General features: G+C 41.8%; 1 protein-coding gene across 1 annotated transcript in view; it reads left to right on the forward strand.

Annotated features, from left to right (window-relative positions):
• Positions 1-20,143, forward strand: part of galnt9 (polypeptide N-acetylgalactosaminyltransferase 9) — a 168,675-nt gene that overhangs the window by 83,536 nt on the left and 64,996 nt on the right. The gene's annotated exons all lie outside the window — the stretch shown is intronic.

The following is a 20,143-nucleotide window of genomic DNA, read 5'->3' on the forward strand; positions in this document are numbered from 1 at the left end:
TCTGTCGGAGGTGGGAATTGAAGCTCCTTCTGACAGGAGACTCTGTCAGACGTTCCCAGCAGACCCTTGCGATATGTTTGGGCCTGTCTGGTCTGACCGGCATCCTCCCCCACCATCTGAGCCAACTCACCACCAGGTAGTGGTCAGTTGACAGCTCCGCCCCTCTCTTCACCCGAGTGTCCAAGACATGTGGCCGCAGGTCAGATGAAACAACAACAAAGTCGATCATCGAGCTGCGGCCTAAGGTATCCTGGTGCCAAGAGCACATATGGACACCTTTATGTTTGAACATGGTGTTCATTATGGACAATCCATTACTGGCACAGAAGTCCAATAACAAAACACCACTCGAATTCAGATTAGGGGGGCTGTTCCTCCCAACCACACCTCTCCAGGTCTCATTGTCGTTGCCCACGTGAGCATTAAAGTCCCCCAGCAGAACAAGGGAGTCACCGGAAGGAGCACTCTCCAGCACAAACTCCAAGGTCTCCAAAAAGGGTGGGTAGTCTGAACTGTAGTTTGGTGCATAAGCACAGACCAAAGTCAGAACCCATCCCCCCACATGTAGGTGGAGGGAGGCTACCCTCTCATTCACTGGGGTAAACCCCAACGTACAGGCACCAAGATGGGGGGCAACTAGTATGCCCACCCCTGCTCGGCATCTCTCAGTGGGAGCAACTCCAGAGTGGTAGAAAGTCCAACCCCTCTCAAGGAAACTGGTTCCAGAGCCAGAGCCATGAGTTGAGGTGAGAACGACTATATCTAGTCGGAACCTCTTAACTTCACACACCAACTCAGGCTCTTTCCCCACCAGAGTGATGACATTCCATGTGCCAAGAGCCAGCTTCTGTAGTCGAGGATCAGACCGCCAAGGTTCCCGTCCTCGACTACCACCCGTCACACACTGCACCTGACCCCTTTGGCCCCGCCCATGAGTGGGGAGCCCATGGGAAGGGGGACCCATATTTCCTCTTTGGGTTGTGCCCGGCCGGGCTCCATGGGTGAATGCCCGGCCACCAGGCGCTCGCCAACGTGCCCCACCTCTAGGCCTGGCTCCAGAGGGGGGCCCCGGTGACCTACGTCCGGGCGAGGGAACATGGTTTCCATTTATATAATTCATCATAAGAGGTCTTCGGGCTGCTCTTTGTCTGATCCCTCACCTAAGACCTGTTTGCCATGGGTGACCCTACCAGAGGCATAAAGCCTCAGACAACTTAGCTCCTAGGATCATTGGGACACTCAAACCCCTCCACCACAGTAAGGGGGCAGCCCAGGGAGAGGTATTTTTATTTATTATTTTTGATTTTTTTTTTCAGAATCATGGATCATTTTCAAAAATAATATTTTATTTATTATTTTTGAAAATGATCCATGATTCTGAAATTAAAATGCAGGCTGGACATGAAAATCGTCTTCTACCCCAGTTCCTCCATTAGCTTCTGACTGAAAATAGATGGAATAACGCTTGGTTCTTAAAAGCCTGCCAGATCTACATCACATTGTCACCTAACATTCATGGACTCACCCACCTTAACTCATGCAGGGAAGGCTGTTCTGTGGATACAATTTTATGTTAGTGACCAGACATTCTAAACATCTGTGTACATTTTGGATCCTCAAACACCACCACCACTGAAGCCATACATGTCTCCCACACTTTTGAAAAATAAATTCACTGAAGCCAGCAGCTAGTAGTAACCTGTAGGTTTCCTGGTGAATCCACTACAGCTGCTGACCAGACACAGATCCTTTGATATTGGACAGTGTTTTAAAACAAAGCTTATGTGTGTTAAAATAAAGCAAATACACACAAGTCAGCAACACCTCTTTACACAACAGACCCTCTTTATCTCACTAAGGTCTTTTCAATTCCTTACAGATGAAACTAAAAATTAGAATATGGTGCAAAAGTTCATTTATGTCAGTGATTCAGTTTAAAAGGTGTTACATTTAACAGAAAACAAGTTTGACAGAGAAATGTATGCAGATTCTAAAAGTCAACCCAACTCATGATCAGTACAAAAAACGCTATTTTCAAGCTTTGACCATCATGGATGTAGGTCTGAATAACATAGAATGATCTAATTTAAAACTGGACAGAAGGAGGAGAGGAATATGAATTCCTTCAAAATAAATTATTTGACAATAATGGGTGGAGCTGTTAAAAATAAAAAAAAGTTTCAAGGAGGAATTAGTTCACTTGACCAGCTTATGAAAATAGTTGAAAGTTAGGAAATCTGAACACAGTTTGGGATCTGACATTCATTCTGGGGGGTCTCACTTGGATGTCAGCCTGCAGCTCAAGTTAGTCAGAAAATGTAGTTGGCACCTAATTCGGGCCTGTCATGCTGTCAGTACTTGAAGATTTATGGAGGCTGTTGTTTCCTGGGAACAAGCTGTACATAGAGGGATGGAGATGGAGAGATGGAGGAGGGATGTGGAAGATTGGAGGAGGGAGGTGGAGGGATGGAAGGAGAAGGTGTAAGGCTGGGTGAGGAAGGAGGAGGGCTGGACGGAGAAAGCGGAGGGCTGGAGGAGGGAGGTGGAGGGCTGGAGGAGGGAGGTGGATGGATGGGGAGGGAGGGAGGTAGAGGGCTGGAGGTGGATGGCTGGAGGGAGAAGGTGGAGGAATGAAGGAGGGGGGTGGAGGAATGGATAATGGAGGAGACCAGCAACTAGAGCTGGCCAGCAGGGTGTCATTCTGATTAAACAGATGTGTGAAATGTAAACAGAACCAGAAAACCTTTTTCACAATTTGACCGACAAGATGAGCTCAAATAAATCCACGTTACAAATGACAAACTCTTGGGGTGATAACTGCAGTAGAAAATCAGACGTGTAAAAATCAGCTTTGTTTAACGAACGCAGCGTAAATCTAAGGTAAGCGTAATGTTTCCAGGTCCAGATCAGACCGGCTGATTGTTTCTGAAATCCTCTCGGTTTAATAAGCAAAATCAAAACACTCTAAAGGTGGACTGAGCACGACCTCCAGAGCTAAACCACAGACACACATGCACAGATTAGTCAACGGCCAGACAGTGACCTTGTGACCACTGCAGGGAAATGTTTTGATGAGCCCTGAGCACATTGTTCCCAGCCTGAATTAGAACCACAAGCCCAGATGTTGCACAAGGCCGGTAGCCCAGTCACCATCAGTAAGAACGCTGCATCATCGCCTCATCATATGGATGATAGGTGATATCCTTGTAGATCCCTTAACTGTTTTCCCATCTGTTCTTTCCACAAATAGATGTGCCCTCCCTGCACCCACATGACCCCTACTCACCTCCACTCAGGTTCCCGCCCTCTCACCGCCCTCCCTTCTTCTGTCATACAGGCAGAGGTGTTAGCTCACCTGCTGCTGTTGTGAAAATTGTACTTCCTCCTCTGCTTCCTCCCAAACACACACACACACACACACACACACACACACACACACACACACACACACACACACACACACACACACACACACACACACACACACACACACACACACACACACACACACACACTTTCACTCACACCGGCATGCACATATCACCTTCCTTCATCTCCATTTGACAACCTGCAGTCTTAGGTTTTCCCACCTTCAGATCTGCTTTTGTGTGAGGTTTTATGTACAGGAGGCAACGAAAACAGGAGCAGTTTTGCTGTGATTTTTCTCAAAGTTGCTGCTGGATGTAGGAATATAGCAGCAGAGAAGATGACAAGCATCTTCCTGCTGTTCAGATATCTCTGTATGTGTGTGTGTGTGTATGTGTGTGTGTTTTTATCAGCTGTGTACCAGTAAACATTCTGCTCTTCGTTTCTCAGATAGATTCACTTGTGTTATCTACACTTTCTATTTGTTAGAATGGAAAGAATACCCATTTATCATAATATGATTACTCTCCGTGGCACATGCAGTGATAAGTAAGATGGATGGTTCCTGTAGACGTTGTGGTGAATCTCCCTGGATGACCTTGTAGGTGCTGCCTGTGCATACCAAGCTGCAGACAACGCTGTCAGCTCTCAGCTGCAGCTCTGTGTGATTCATATGCTCAGTCTTCCCCCCGAGGGAAGCTGTACATTTATAGCTGAAATGTATTGCTGGTTCACATTATTATTAAAGCAAACATAATTGTATCGTGCTGTAGGGTGCATTCCAAAGCAGTTTTCCGTTACACCACACACCGCGTTGGTTTATGAGGGTTTTAGAGGCAGCCTTGGTTCCTCACCTCTGTTTGGCTTTAATGTGGTGATATAAGAGAGCAGCCTATGGTTTCCGTGGCATTGCATCACACCCTCATTAACTCTTTACAACTGCCCATCCCTGTGATGGGGTTACACTGTGTTCTAAACACAACCCATGTCCTGCTACGTGCTGTAAATAAACCAAACTGATTGAAGGAAACAGGGTGCGTTGTAATTAGAGCCTAGTGTATGCCAAGCTTCAAACGCACAGTTGTAAAGAGCAGGTGCAAGGAAATAGATATTTATTTGCTTTTAAATGCCCCTGTACTGTTGCAATTTCAGATTATTAAGGACTGATGATTAACAGACAAACAGCTGCTTGATGCAGAAGATCATTGCAGGGAGGTTGTAATGAAAGATGGGCTTCAAAGAGCAATACTGATGAATGTTCAATCATCCACTGCAATGTGACCTCGTGAGATAATTGGTGAACCGAAATCCATGGAAGGAAGATTTGTATAAAAATAAACTAACTCCTGCATTATTTATCTTTTTTGTTTTGTTTTGTTTTGGATCATTTCTTTGCTAACTTCATGTGCGTCTGTTTAGTTTTGATGCTGTGAAGATGCAAGATTGTTACAGATGGAATGCTGAAACTATACAGGATGTGAGGTCATGGCAGTGAGGACAATATCAGAGCTGGCTGAGCTAGCATACTGCTGGCCCTGTGTCAGGCTGTGGCAACCCCTCTTGTCTTGATACAATTTGTTATGGGATGGACTCTACCAGTTATTGTTTGCTTTCCTACTACATCTTGGCCTGTAACTGTTATATTTGGCCCTCAAGATCAGCGTTGGCTCAGAGTGGATATCCAAGTAGATCCTCCATGTGCTCAACTAGAGAGAGACTGGAGGACCTGGCAGAACACAGAAGGGCCTCAGCATGATGCATCCTGCCTTTGTGCAGGGGTGTTGGCCTTTATTAGGGCGCTGTCTCAGAAAGGGTTAAGCACCAATACGGAGATGCTGATGCATGCTTTATTCACCAGTAGAATAGACTAGTGTAATGCCCTGCTTTCTGGTCTTCCCAAAAAGAGCATCTCAGGTTTATAACTTCTACAAAATTCAGCTGCACGTGTCCTGATGAAGACCTGGAGGCGGGAGCACATTACACCGGTTTTAGAATCATTGCACTGGCTCCCTGTATGTTTCAGGATCAATTTTAAGGTTCTTCTAATGGTTTTTAAGTTTTTAATGGTCTTGGGCCTTCTTATCTCTCAGAACTGCTTTTACCATATAAACCCTCACGGCCTCTGCGCTCCTCTGGCAGGCATCTCCTGGTCATCCCTAAAGTCAGGACACACACTCACGGCGAGGCGTCCTTCCAGTATTATGGCCCTTGCCTCTGGAACAATCTGCCGGAGGACCTCAGAGAACGATCATGTGTTTAGATCCAGGCTCAAGACCCACCTATTTAGGTTAGCTTTTATCTAAGTATTTACTATAGTTTTAATTCTTGTTTTACATGACTATATTTAATTGCTTGCTTTGCATGTTTTCAATGATTAGCATTGTTTCATTGTTTAATATTATTCCTGTCTATATGATTTTATTTATTACTTATTTTCTTACCTTTGTCATTTATATTAGCTCTTTTATTTTCATATTTTTACTCATTTTAATCCAGTGTTTTCTCTGTAGGGGCTCTCTGCCCCGGGGTCGGTGGTCGACTGTTGCTTCCTGGGTGCATTATAGGTAGTGTTCAAGTGGAGGTGGTGATCTATGCTCCCCCACCTCTGAGTGCCCTGACTTAAGCTTGGTTTATGCTTGACGCATTCACTTTCCGCGCAGTGATGCGGCTCGCGGATGGAACGCACTTCACAACTTGCATCGTTTATGGTTCGTGCGGCTTGTCTCTGCGGTGAGCCATTATTCTCCCAAACTGTAGGGGGCAGCATGGAGCTCTACGGCATTCATCCAACACTACACCATAGTAGAAGTAGAAATTACTGTTTACAACATGGCATTCCAGCAATTTTAACAGCATCCTCGTCTTTTCTGACAGTGCGAGCTATTTCTCTCCAAGAATTATTAACAACATGTTGATCACGGTGATCTCTGAGAGCTGAAACATACAAATGTCTTTATTTACGAATCTCTGCCATACTAGTTCTTGCTGGTCCGCCATGTTTTTCCGCGTCCGACCGTCTGCGTGGTTAGAAAATTTCCTAGGTGCGCGTTGCGGAAATTTTGGGCCGTGCGGAGATGCAGTGGAGGGGCGTGGTTGTTAAAATGACGCAATTTCGCCGTGCGGACCTTGCGGACGTGTCAAGCATAAACCAACCTTTAGTGTGGAAGACCTGATGCTGCCGGCGCAGACGGCTCCTCTGATGGCATTTCCTTTCCTTACCTCACTTGGCTCATCTGGACTCAGCTGAATGTAAATTTTTACTGATGTGTGTGTGTGTGTGTGTGTGTGTGTGTGTGTGTGTGTGTGTGTGTGTGTGTGTGTGTGTGTGTGTGTGTGTGTGTGTGTGTGTGTGCATATGTCTGTTAATGTTTTTAAACTGTTATGGGAATTTGGGGTCATTTTGTAATGCACTTTGAGTAGCAGTTTGCTTGAAAAGCGCTTTATAAATAAAATCTGATTGATTGACTGATTGATTGGTTGGTTGGTTGGTTGATTGATTGATTGATTGATTGATTGATTGATGATTGATTGATTGATTGATTGATTTAAACTCAGGATGTCACTGATTGGTGTTTTTCTGTCAGCGTGCCTTGAATCATACCAGAGGTGACTTGAAATCCTTACACCATCACGCTGTAGTAACGTCATTGTCCTCCTGTAAAGCATGGGATGAGAAGGTTTGATGTAAAGGGTTCAATATTTGTACTTTAGTAATTAAGGGTGTGCAACAAAGAGACGATTGTTTTAGACCCCCAGATGCGTCATGTGTTGATGGCCTTTGTATACTCATCAATCCACTAAGACATCTGTACATCCCATAATCTGACGGCATCAAAACTCTTTCAAGTGTCAGTGCTTTAGTGGCGTTTACTGCTGCTTACTATATGCTTCACAAAAGTTACGCTATGCTTACACGCCCAGTAGAAAGGCTAGGGATGGGTACCTTTCACATATGAATTGATTCAGTACCAATTCCTGGTACCTTGGAATCGATACCGGTACTTAACAATACCAATTTTTGATGTTCCAGTACCCACTAATACCACAGATCATTTTGTGATGCTACCTACGGCTAGAACTGTGGCATGTTTAAAGGTACTTCAAATGCCTTTAAAGGTGCAATAAGTAAAGATTTTACAGGGAACTAATCACAAAACTGTCTAATGTATCAATTTTTGTCAAAAGAAGCTTACATTAAAATATATTTCCTTCCTCTGATCCATGTGGAGGCCAGTTTATCTTCTTTTCTTTAAATCTAAAGAGGGGCATTGTATTTGTTTATAATCTGTGAGCCTGCGAGGTTACCAAGTCTGTGCCAGCAAAAGCTGCTGCACCAGTTTTCTAGGGCAGCAGTAGCTCAGGAGGCTGGTCCAGTTGTCGGAAGGTTGCCGGTTTGATCCCAGCTTCGGACAGAGAATTCCTTGGGCAAGATACTTAACCCACTTGCCTGTTGGTGGTGGTTTCAGGTGGTCAGTGTGTCCCGGGGGAGCTGTGGCTACATTGTAGCTCATCACCACCAGTGTGTGAATGGATGAATGATACTCTTTAGTGTAAGGAGCTTTGGAGTCCTCTGACTCTGAAAGGCACTATACAAGTGTGGGTCATTTATCATAATTTATCATTTATTAGTAATTTGACACTGGCTGGAAAAAACACCTAAGTTGTGGACAGCAGAGGCTGACTTGGTCACAGATTTGCAAGTCACAAGTAAGTCACAAGTCTTTCTAGTCAAGTATCGAGTCAAGTCCAAATCAAAGACAGCCAAGTCCAAGTCGAGTCCAAAGTCATTGATGTGGAAGTCCAAGTCAAGTCCAAGTCCTTAACTTTGAATTTTCAAGTCATAATCAAGTCATCTGTCCAACTTCAGTTTAATGTCAATAATAATAAATACATTCCAGAAATAAAGCTTCTAAAAGCTTCATTTATTTACTCAAACAAGCAGAAAGTGCAACTGAAACTGATTATTAACAAAGGGCTGCTGCATTTAACAGTACAAGATCAAACCCAGAACCAAGAATAATTTATTATTTTTGTCCATGTCGTGCCACTTTTGTGCTAAGATATCAATTATGCTCAAGTTCTCATCAAGTCAACAGATGAAGGATGTCATTCTTATTCTGTTCACCTTCAGGATGTGTAAAATCTTGTAACTCATTTGCAGTACAAGTAAATTAATTTTTAAGCAAAAATACATTTTGCTTCTTTTCTCACAATATCTGCCAGTAGCTGAAAGGAGGTGAATGAAAAGCTGCAACAATACTGAGAGCTTCAGAGCAAAGGCCAAGCTGACCTCCACAACTAAAAAAACTAAAAAACTAAAATAAATGTACGCTTTTTCTACAAAAGTACATGAGACCACATAGTGAACAATGCATTTAGAAGCTGTGTGGAATGTCATTGCACCATATGATCCTTTTTTCCAGTCTATACCTCTTTATCCTGCTCTTTACTTTAAGTGAGCCCAGGCACTACAATGAGTTGAAATTCTATGAGAATAATTCTTCCTTCTTGAAATTCTGCATCTTTTATGGTCGCAAGAGACTGGCCAATTTGAATATGTGCTTTAAACATGCATGGCAGAGCTGCTCTTTGAAACTGCCAGCAAAATGAGTGGATGGTTTCACGTTTAAAGATTTCATGCATTTAAAGATGGTTATAAGCTCTGTCCAGGAGTCCTTTCCCAACCAAGTGCACACAACAAATACAGGTAAATGCTGTCAGAGTAGATGTTACTACTTCTAAACTACAAGCCAGCAACTAGAGAATTATTCTAGTTAAATATTTAATAACATAATAAGGATTAATAAATTCATTAATCTTTTTGTTTATACAATTTAATTAAAATGTTTCACATCATTGATCAGTCAAACTTTAACACAACTCAACCAAAAATAACTTCCATCTTTGTAAGTGATTTTCTCCTTCATTGCATGAGACATTTGGCAAAAACCTGTCAGGATTAAAAAAACATGATCAAAAAGAACTCATTTTGCTGCTCTGTTAACTGTAGTATCCCGCATTTAAAGTTTCACTCAGCTTCCTCTGACATCATATTCTGGTTTGTCTTCCAGTTGTACTTTTTAATATAAATTAGTGCAGTGGCAGATACATGCGGTCATATTACGTTTAGAGCACTTGTGTATAAGTAATCCAGTAGCTGACTGGTGCTCACTCTGCACTGATAAATCAAACAACTTTAAATTGTTTGAGTCTAAAGCTAAACTACATATTCTAGAACCAAAGCTTTATTATCTGCTGATACTTAAATATTGAATTTATCCTCTGTTAATTTGAAGAAAAAACCTTGACTCTGTTTTTCACCCTCATATTTGATGATGCGACTTGAGGTCAATTCATATATTTTCTTTGAATGACTGAAAAGGTTATGAACAACTGGGTGTTGTCATTCTTTCAGTAATTAGATCTTTTTTACACTATTGATATTTAGTCATTTCGATTAAATCAGAAATGTTCATTAGATTATTTTTCCATGAAAAAAGTGACCTCGTAAGTAAAGATTTTGTATTCCTCATTGGTGTGTAAGAGCTATTCTCACTCAGTGAGATGGGGGGGGGGGGGGGGGGGGGGCTCAGCTGAAGGCTGATGTTTGAAATGTTCTTCAGGTAAAAATGCCGCCTGAAGTTCTGTTTGAATTTATTGACTTTTGGAAGAGCCACGCTGACAGAGAGCTGATGAATCCTGCCTTTGCTATAGCGATATTGTACCTCAGAATCTGAATTAAGAGGGTTTTATTGCCATATATGCTAGAAATCACAACATCAGGAAATTGCTGCGGTACTTTGGTGCAAAAAAGAAAGATAAAAGTAAGAGATAAGAACATACTGGAAGTAAGAATATGATCATGATGAAATAATAATATAAAGTGACAATAATTAGAGAAGTGGCTACTATATAAACAGTGTAGGTACTGATCAGAGCGGAACAGTTCAGGTACAAACACAACACAGGGTCATGTGACTGGAACCAGGCGACAGGAGTGGGCAGTCCTAGGATTGTAATTCATGAGTCCAACTGCAGAGGAGAAGAAACTGTTCTTGTGATGAGAGGTTCTGATCCGAACGGATTGGAACCTCCTGCCAGATGGGAGCGAGTCAAAAGGACTGTGTTCAGGGTGACACGGGTAAGCTTCAACACTGAACGGTTCCAACCTGCACGCCACAATGTCCTGGAGGTGTACAGGTTCTGTATGGAGGGGACTTTGCAGCCATTGAACTTCTCAGCAGAGCATACAACACACTGCAGCTTCTTCTTGTCCCTGGTAGTAGCTCCAGCATACCACACGGTGATTGAGGAGGTGAGGATGGACTCGGACAGGACCCTGCTGGGCCTTTTTTTTTGACGGAGGTAATGGTGGGCTCCCACTTGAGGTCTTGAGTGATGTTGGTGCCCAGGAAGCAACATGACTCCACCATCGTGATGGGAGTGTCAGGCAGGGTTGTGGGGGGGGAGTGAAGCTGTCATCTTTCTGAAGTCCACAACAACCTCCACTGTTTTGTGGGCGTTTAGCACCAGGTTGTTGTGGTTGCACCAGGACACCAGCTGTTCAACTCCATTCTGTAGGCAGACTCATCCCCGTCAGAGATGAGTTCAATGACAATGGTGTCATCTGCAAACTTGATAAGCTTGACAGACTCGTGGTTGGAGAATCAGCTGTTGTAGTACAGTAAGAAGAGCAGAGGGAAGATAACACAACCCCGAGGCGAACTGGGGCTGATTGTCCGCAGGTCCAAGAAATTCTTCCCCAGCCTCACTTGCTGCTTCCTGTCTCTCAGGAAGTCGGTGATCCACCTGCAGATGGGGTTGGGCACATCTATCTGGGACAGTTTGTCTTGGAGGAGGTCTGGGAGGATTGTGTTGAAGGCAGAGCTGAAGTCCACAAACAGGATCCTGGCATTGGTACCCGGGGAGTCCAGATGCTGCAGGATGAAGTGCAGAGCCATGTTGATGGCATCATCTACAGAACCGTTGGCTCTGTGGGCACACTGCAGAGGGCCCAGGAGGGGGGCTGTGAGGATCTTCAGGTGGGGGAGAGCCAGGTGCTCAAATGACTTCATGACCACAGATGTCAGACACAGGTTTGTAGTCATTGAATTCAGTGATCCATGGCTTCTTGGGGACAGGGACTATGATGGACGTCTTGAAGCAGGTCGGTACATAAGATGAGGAGATGTTTATGTTTATATATTTGGCAGACACTTTTATCCAAAGCAACGTACAATTTTCAACCTATAGAGTGTAATGAACACGTCGTTACATTTAATTAGAAACTATAGAATGTGAAATATCATGAAGTATGAAATATCGCCTTAATGGATCTTTGAGTAAATTTAACCAGAAGATCGGATCTTTTTATTGCAGGGATTGAGCAACACTTCGTATCAACTCCAAGAAATAGAGAGTCAGGTTTAAAAAGTTAAAAGATTTATTTCTAAACAAATTAAACAAGACTAACTTTAAACACTATGTGATGATGAACTAAGGTGGAGTAAGACTGAGGATGGTGTATGTGTGAATATGTTCAGAACCAGCGAATCCGGAGGGACTATTAGTTCTGATGGGAGTGAAATGGTGTTTCACTCTAAACGTTGGTTGGAGATTATAACACACATTGAGATGCCATTCTGTCGGTCTATGTACCCAGCGGAAGTCCCCATTTAGATCAGGAGGTGTCGAGGTCCAGCTTGGACCTTGTCTGGAACTGAAGCCTGTAGCAAAGTCGCAGTTGCCGACCAGTCCCGTCTTGAGTTACTCCCAGGTCACGACGGTTTTATTGGCATCTAGCGAGACCCTGAAGGGGTCGTAATGGTTCAGCTTTATTCTGAAGGAGCCATTGCAGCAGGTGGAACATGCAACAGATTTAATCCAGCTTGTTGTTAGGTTCTTTCTGCTTTAAGAGGAAAGTTACGGAATGGCCACTCCGATAACTTCTCTAGAACGCTTTGAACTGAAGTTAAGATGACGTGGGGCATGGTTTTATAATTTGGATGTTTTGATTTACTGTTGAATCAGAATTTGACAACAACAGGGGATTATACAAGCACCAACAAAACCACGCCTCGCATCAGATCTGGAAGGTTCTGAGTGGATCAGAAAAAGGAAATGTGTCATGTGACTTTAGCATTGCGCGTGATCAGTCTAGTGTAAATATTTAAAGTTATATTACTTATTATATTCTATCATAGGATTATAATATCAAGTAATTAATATTCTCATTTCACAGATTGATTGACATTGAGCTTCACATCATTATTTGGACTAATAAATTTATTTGATTATTATTTTAAGAGAAAGAGTTCTGTCTTCTTTCTTCTTTCCTGTGCTGTCCGGAGAAGCAACAGCTTAGATAAGAGCACTGAGCATGAGTGGCCTTGGCCCATATCCTGTAGATTGGGTTTGTGTCAGAAACTTATGGTTTTGCTTGGGCAGAGCAAAGAGAGCAGGGCCTTTTAGGTCAAAGATGGACAATTCATCACGCTACAAGAGCATGTTGTGATCTGTGGGAGAAACTGGTGTACCTGGAGGAAACCCACGCATGCATAGGGAGAACATGCAACTCCACGGAAAACGGCCATAGCCGGGTTTTGAACCTGCAACCTTCTTGCTGCAAGGCAACAGTGCTAACAACTGCACCACCACACAGAGATGAAAATGCCCATAAATACCTGAGACTTTTACAAACATGTCATCAAAATTATTCTACATGTAAATTTGATTCAATGGATGTTCGACTTCTCAGCTGTTTTGATCTCACTGCGATTACAACTGATTATGCTTCAACATCCATGTGGGCCAAAATTTTTGCATGATTTGAAATTGGGATTATTTTTATTAAAGTATGTTTGGGACTCTATGTTGTAGTTTTATGAAAACAAAAGGAAGTCATTATTTTAGTTGTTCACAGCCATTTTAGGATAACATTACCTATTATAGTTATGCAGATGGCACTCAGATCTACCTAGTTTTATCACCTAGTGACTGTGGTCTCATAGACTCACTCTGTCAGTGTTTGGAGCAAGTTGATGACTGGATGCATTCAAACTTCCTCCAGTTAAAGACAAGACTGAGCACATCAGTCCTGTTCTTAAAGCTCTACACTGGTTACCAGTAAACCACAGAATCAATTTCAAAGTACTTCTACTAGTTTGTAAATCCCTCAATGGAATGGGGCCAGAATGCATGTCAGATCTCCGTCAGGTTTATACGCCCAGCAGGGTTCTGAGATCCTTGGGAAGCGGTCAGCTGGTAGAACTCAGGTCATAACCAAACAGGGTGATGCTGCTTTTAGCTACTATGCAGCAAACAGATGGAATCAGCTTCCTCATGACCTCAAATGTGCCCCAACTCTAGAAACTTTTAAATCAAAATAGAAAATGTTCATGTATTCATCAGCCTTTGAATGAATGCTGCCCCTTCTCCCTGTAAGTGCTCACCCTTTAACTTAGCCTTTTTATCTTATCCTTACGTCTAATCTTAATTCTGTATTTTAAATTATATTTTAAAATCTGCTATTTTATGTTGTCATGTTGATTTTACCATTGTATGTTCTTTCTGTTCTTGCTCCTGGAAAGTAGAATGAATTGCCTCTGTGTTTGAAGTGCTATACAAATAAAGCTGCCCATGCCTTGCCTAAAGTGAGATCAATCAGTTTCCTTCATGGCCTCAAATCAATAACACCTCAAACAACATAAAATAATTTATTTCTCAATAAATTCAGATTAAAGTCTATGTTTTCAAGTTCAGATGAACTCAGAACATTATTCCCTAATTATTTCACAATGACTACAACAGTCCACTGCAGGCATAAGTTTAAATAAACAGAGCTTTATGAAATGTGTCTTGTATCCCTGCAGAGTGATTCAAATGGCTGAGCTGTTTTCGTCCTTCCTCTTGTATTAAATTGTTGATGGCATTTACAAAACTCACACTGCCTTGAAATTTAATCTGATCTCTATTGGTAGCTCACTTTTGCTACGTTCAGTTCAACACGTATTATTTCACTTCAGGCCCTAATGGCCCATTTGGTTTGTAAGAATTTAATTTACATCTATTTAATGAGTCATAAGACATGAGATTCCAAAGTAAATATGAAATCAATCTTATGGATCTTTGGGTACTATTAACCAGAAGATTGGAACTTTTCATTGCAGGGATTATGTAACACTTCGTATTAACTCAGAGGCAAAAGAAAGAGAGTCAAGTTTTAAAAGTTTAAAGATTTATTACTAAACAAATTAAAACTAGACTAACTTTAACACTAAATGTATGGTGTAACTAAGGTGAAGTGAGACGGAGAATGGTGTAGTGTGGAATGTTGCTCAGAACCAGCAAATCCGGAGAAACAAATTAGTTCTGATGGGAGTGAAGGTGATGTCTTCGCGCTAAGCTTTGATTTGGAGATTCATAACACACATTGAGATGCCATTCTGTCGGTCTACGTACTCTTGGCGGAAGTCCCCGACTAGATCAGGAGGTGTAGAGGTCCAGCTTGGACCTCTCTGGAGCTGAAGCTTGTCGAACAGCCACGGCTGCCGACCAGTCCAGTCTTGAGATACTTCCCTGGTCACAACAGTTTATTGGCATCTAGCAAGACCCAAAACGGGGTTGTGATGGTTCAGCATTTATTCTGAAAGGAACCATTGCAGCAGTTGGAACAGCAACAGATTTTATCAAGCTTATTGTTGGTTCTTTCGGCTGAAGAGGAAAGTTACGGATTGGCCACTCCGACAACTTCTCAAGAACGCTTTGAACTGGAGTTAAAAATGACGTGGACATAGTTTTATAACTTGGATGTTTTGATTTACGGTCGAATGAAAAGATGACAGATTTACCAAGCACCACCAAAACCACACCTCCGTCAGATCTGGAAGTTTCTGACTGGATCATTAAAAGCAATGTGTCGTGGCTTAACCTTTCGTGTAATCAGTCTCTAGTGGAAACATTTAAAGTTATATTATATTCTGTAGGATTATAATATCAAGTAATTCATATTTTCATTTCACAACTTGGTTCACATTTAATTATTGACTGACACTTTGTTTGATTAGCTTATTAAAAATAGAGTTCTTTGATTTATTAAAAAGACAGAGTCCTTTGCCTTCATTCTTCTCTTGCGCTGGAAAGGAAAACAGTTTAGAAGCAGATGCATGAAACCTTGAGGCCACATCTCATGCAGATTAGTTCTTGCTGGGGGGGGGGGGGGGTGACTTTTAGGTGGAAAACAGTCATTTCATTCTGTTACAGGTTCTACTTACCTGGTTGAGAATTATTCAGGCTTGGTATTTTATATCTGGAAACGTTTCTGGATGAAGCTAGAATGGTGTGGATTATTCCTTTGTTCTCGTGCATAAAAAAGCTGCATCAAGTTGTAAAACTAGGTCAAATTGTGTTATTCTCGTTGGATAACACAATTTGACACACAGAGACAATAAAGGCGATGGTGGCTCAGTGCTCGCCACATAATCGGGTCCTTGGGCAAGACACTTAACCCAGCTTGCCTGCTGGGGATGGTCGGAGGGACCGGTGGCACCTGTGTACGGCAGACTCACCTCTGTCAGTGTGTCCCAGGGCAGCTGTGGCTACAATGTAGCTCATCACCACCAGGGTGTGAACTTGTGTGTGAATGACCGATTGTGTTGTAAAGCGCCTTGGGATGGTTCCAGGACTCTAGGAGGCACTACATCAAATACAAGCTATTTACCATTTACCATGTGTTTAACCTTTTCATGTTTTATGTATTGAGATGCAATAAAATCGTCCTAAAAGTGAACTAATGTAAGGCTGAAATGCAGAATCTGTGTGTGACAATTGCCGTTCTAATTTAATAGCTCAGAGAACCACCTTTAGCAGCAATGATTCAAATCAGTTGTCATTTTTTATGACTACATGTACAGTCTTTCAAATTGTTGAAGAGAGATGTCTTAGACTGTGTTTATTAAAAACTATATTTTACGTGAGTCAGGCTGGCATTCATTTATGGTGTTTGTATTAAAGGTCCTGTCACAGCTTTTCAATCAGCTGGTGTCTGAACTGGGGACTGTTGAGACAGTGACTCTCTCAGCCATACTAGAATTTTGCTGTTACCCAGCAGGAGGCTGGCATAGAGGCTGGGATATAAAATAAAACCCATAACTTAAAACCAAAAGCTAGCAAGGCACCAAGCTGATCTACAAAGAAACCAAGCAGAAGGGAGTGTGACTAAAACACGTGAATGCAGCAGAATTTTAAACTACAACTTTTAAAATAATTTCTCGGTCACAGAAGCTCATGAGTTTATGATTTTGTTGTGATGTTCAAACTTGAAATGCAGTTTGAGTAGAATTTAACAAACCAACTAAAAACTGTAAACACAAAGACAAATGACCAGACTCTCTAAAACCAACACAAAGTCATCATACTGATGGCTTTGTTTTGGTCCAAACTTCAGCACTAAAACATAGATGTGATTGATGATCCGAACACATTTCTCTGCAGATGGGTTCATTGTTGATTGAATGACCAGAAAAAGTATGAAGCCCAAACCATCAGCCCTCCACCTCCATGCTGACAGCTGGTATGAATATTTTCTGTTATGTTTGGTATGTTTGCTTCGGCCATGTTTCTTGGGAGGACATTTAACATGTTGGAACTCTATAGATGAGCTGGACATCCATGACTATGAAGAGAGGCTTTAATCTTTATTATTTGTTAATAATCTTATGTAGAACAATGAGTTCATTCATAATGACCTTATGACCACTCTCAGAGTTGAGGACATCAACAGTTTCTCCTCCAAGAGCATTTTTGAAGTTATCCCTCCTGAAATGTTCAGGTGTGTTGGTATGAGGGCCAGGGCTCCAAAGTGACAAAACATCATCTTTCCCTTCCTGAATCCGTGCAGGTTAGTTTAATGTGCCACATGCTGTTTTTGTATAGTTAAATAAACAATAACTTGAGTTATAACTTGTTTTTCCCCCTACATGTTGCATCTCTTTATTTTCTAGAGTTTGTAAAGATTTTTGTGTGTCCTGAATTTACCACAGAATGACTTATTTTTATATTTCTGTTTACCATGTTTGTTCTGAAAGATTGATGGGCCTTCTACATTGATGAGGACACAAAGACATGATAGTGGAAGAAACTGTCATGGTGTGTTCAACACAGCTGATTTGTTACTGTAAAACAGATTCAAAGGAACCAGGCAGTTTTAGCTTGCTTTTAGCACCCTCTAGTGTCCGTTTGTAGAACCTAAACCAAAATCTCCTTACTGTGCGTTCATCTTTTTACCACTTTAACAGCTGAAACATCTCCTCAGCCTTCCTTAGGGTCTCCAGGAGTGATTCGTCACTAAATTAAACAAACCAGCTGTGTTTCTGATATAAAACATGAAGGAAACATGCTGGAGTCAGACTGCAGCGCCAGGTATGAAAGCTCAGTTTTTCCCAACAGAGCGGACCGGCACCTGTAAAGCTGCAAGTGGAATATTTTGGCCACAGGGGCGATAGGGGCTGAGCGGCCTTTTACTAACCCAGTAAATGGTCATTTTAACAAAAACCGGCTCAAAAACTCATTTAAAAATATAAAAAAGTTGCAAAGTTTCCTTTAAATTTTCATTATTGAGTTGAACATGGTTTGGTTTGTATTAGATGAAGCCTGTTCTGCCAGACTTGTCCTGTGTCTACACAGCGAACTAGTCTGGTTACTCACGGGCAGAGAGGCGCACAAGGGGCGGGACTAGCCAGCTCAAAAATTCAGAAAAAGTGCTGACCGTACCGCGCAGTGCTGTAGTTTTTTTATAGCTGTGGTAAAAAAATGGCGTCTGGTGATGATGCAAACATCTCATTTTAGAAGAAAGGCTTTTAGCGCTTCTTCTTGTTGTGGTTTTAAAGACATTCAAGTCATTTAGAAAAGAGGAAAGAGTCGCAGAAAACTTCGCTTCAGACGCCATGTTTATGACAAACTCAGCGTCGTGGCCTGTGACGTACGCTGCTCAGCGCTGATTGGCCCAGTTAGAATTCTCAGGGGGTGAGGTTATTGCAAACGACGAGTTCCCAGAACTTCCCATGAGGAAACATGGGGTCTGGCTGGTATGACATTAGTCCTTCTGTCAAAACAACATATCCTCATTTACAGCTTTAAGGATGCTGAAAATACTGAAGCCTTTTTCAGGATCTGGGAAAATGAATAGAAATGGATGAATGAGAGAGAAACTCAAAGATAGTTAATCGGTCATTTAAACTTTGTAAAAATACCGTATAGAACCATTTAGTTTAGTATTTATCCTGTGTGGTCTAAATGTTGTGCTGGCCTTCCAACAACACTGTCTCTTCAAGATTAACTAGGCTGACTACCTAAAACATGATGTTAAGTTTAATAAACAAGGATTTTAAGGATCCATCCACATACTACAAATCCAAGAAACTTTAATACTGTAGTTCTAATGATCTTGTGTTCTATCGCTTTGGTTTGAGTAGAATATTTATCAATTCACTACCAGGACGTCAGCGTCAACACACCTAATGTATTTTTTCTTCAATGTTTTCACTTCTTTTCCGACTTTTAACAATTTAAACTAGTTTATCTGTGTTGGTTTCTAAAGCAATGCATGCAAAACTCAAACAGAGTCCCGAGAGCTGCTCAGCCTCTGTTAAACTAAAGTGGGCATTGACATTTTTTCCTGTGGATTAACAAACTCCTTCTTCAGTGGAGAGTGCTACGTCTGAAATATTGTTCCATTTATGTGTTTTTTTATGCATATCAGTGACTAGATTGCAAAGCCAGCAGTGTGTTCAGAGTTCTCTGGACCTTCCCTTTTCCAGCCACCTCCTTCAGCGGTTCAGCAGAAAACCAAATCAAACAAACATGCGTTTTAAAGCTGGCCTGAATGAAAACTTTTTGTCATTCAGCTGCACATAAAATTTGGCTCTGGAGCAAAATACCTGTTACACTTTTACCAAATGTGCTCTTGAGTTCGCTCACTCACATAAAGGGTAGATGGGGGTGGCTCCACCTCCAGGAGTCATAGGGCAAAAGGTGAGAGACATCCTGGACAGGATTCCAGTCCATCACAGGGGCACACAGAGACAAACCAGACACGCATATTCACGGGTATCGAGTATAGAAATTAGCTGGCTACATGTTTTTGGTTCATGGGAAGAGAAGAAAACCAGTACCTGGAGGACACCCACATATGAATGCAGGTAACATGCTATCTCCATGCACAATAGCTGCAGCTGGGATTTGAACCTGCACCATTTTTGCTGCAAGACAACAATGCAACCAAATGCCCCACCATGCTGCCCATGTGGCATTATCAAGCCCAGATAGTTTGACTGAATCTTTACTGTATGTCAAGACACACAGTTCAGTCTCAGTGTAGTTGGTACTTTCTCTTCCTAAATTGCTTTTATTCAAATAAAAACTGTTAGTTAAATAAATCATTGATTTATTTTGATGAAGAGGTGATGGTTTTCAGGGAAAAGCTGAGAAAAATCTTTTTTAGAAGTAGCTTTAATTGTTGCAGAAGTTTAATAATCTGATCTGCTAATCTGCTCCTGACTTTTCCTCATAATATAACTCAGTATTCCTGGAATTCTTGCACACTTTTAGATGTATTATCTAATTATATTTATTATTTAAAAGTGCGATCTTGATGATTTTTGTTGCATAAACTCCACACGTCTGCAATGCAAAAGTATGCCTTTTAATTTGGCCTGCAGCAGACTGCATCGTTCGTTCTTTATTCTAGTTCTTGGAACTGTCAATGAAGCTGCTGCATGTA

This window comes from Nothobranchius furzeri, chromosome 17 (genome assembly GCF_043380555.1).
Source record: "Nothobranchius furzeri strain GRZ-AD chromosome 17, NfurGRZ-RIMD1, whole genome shotgun sequence".
NCBI lineage: Eukaryota > Metazoa > Chordata > Actinopteri > Cyprinodontiformes > Nothobranchiidae > Nothobranchius > Nothobranchius furzeri.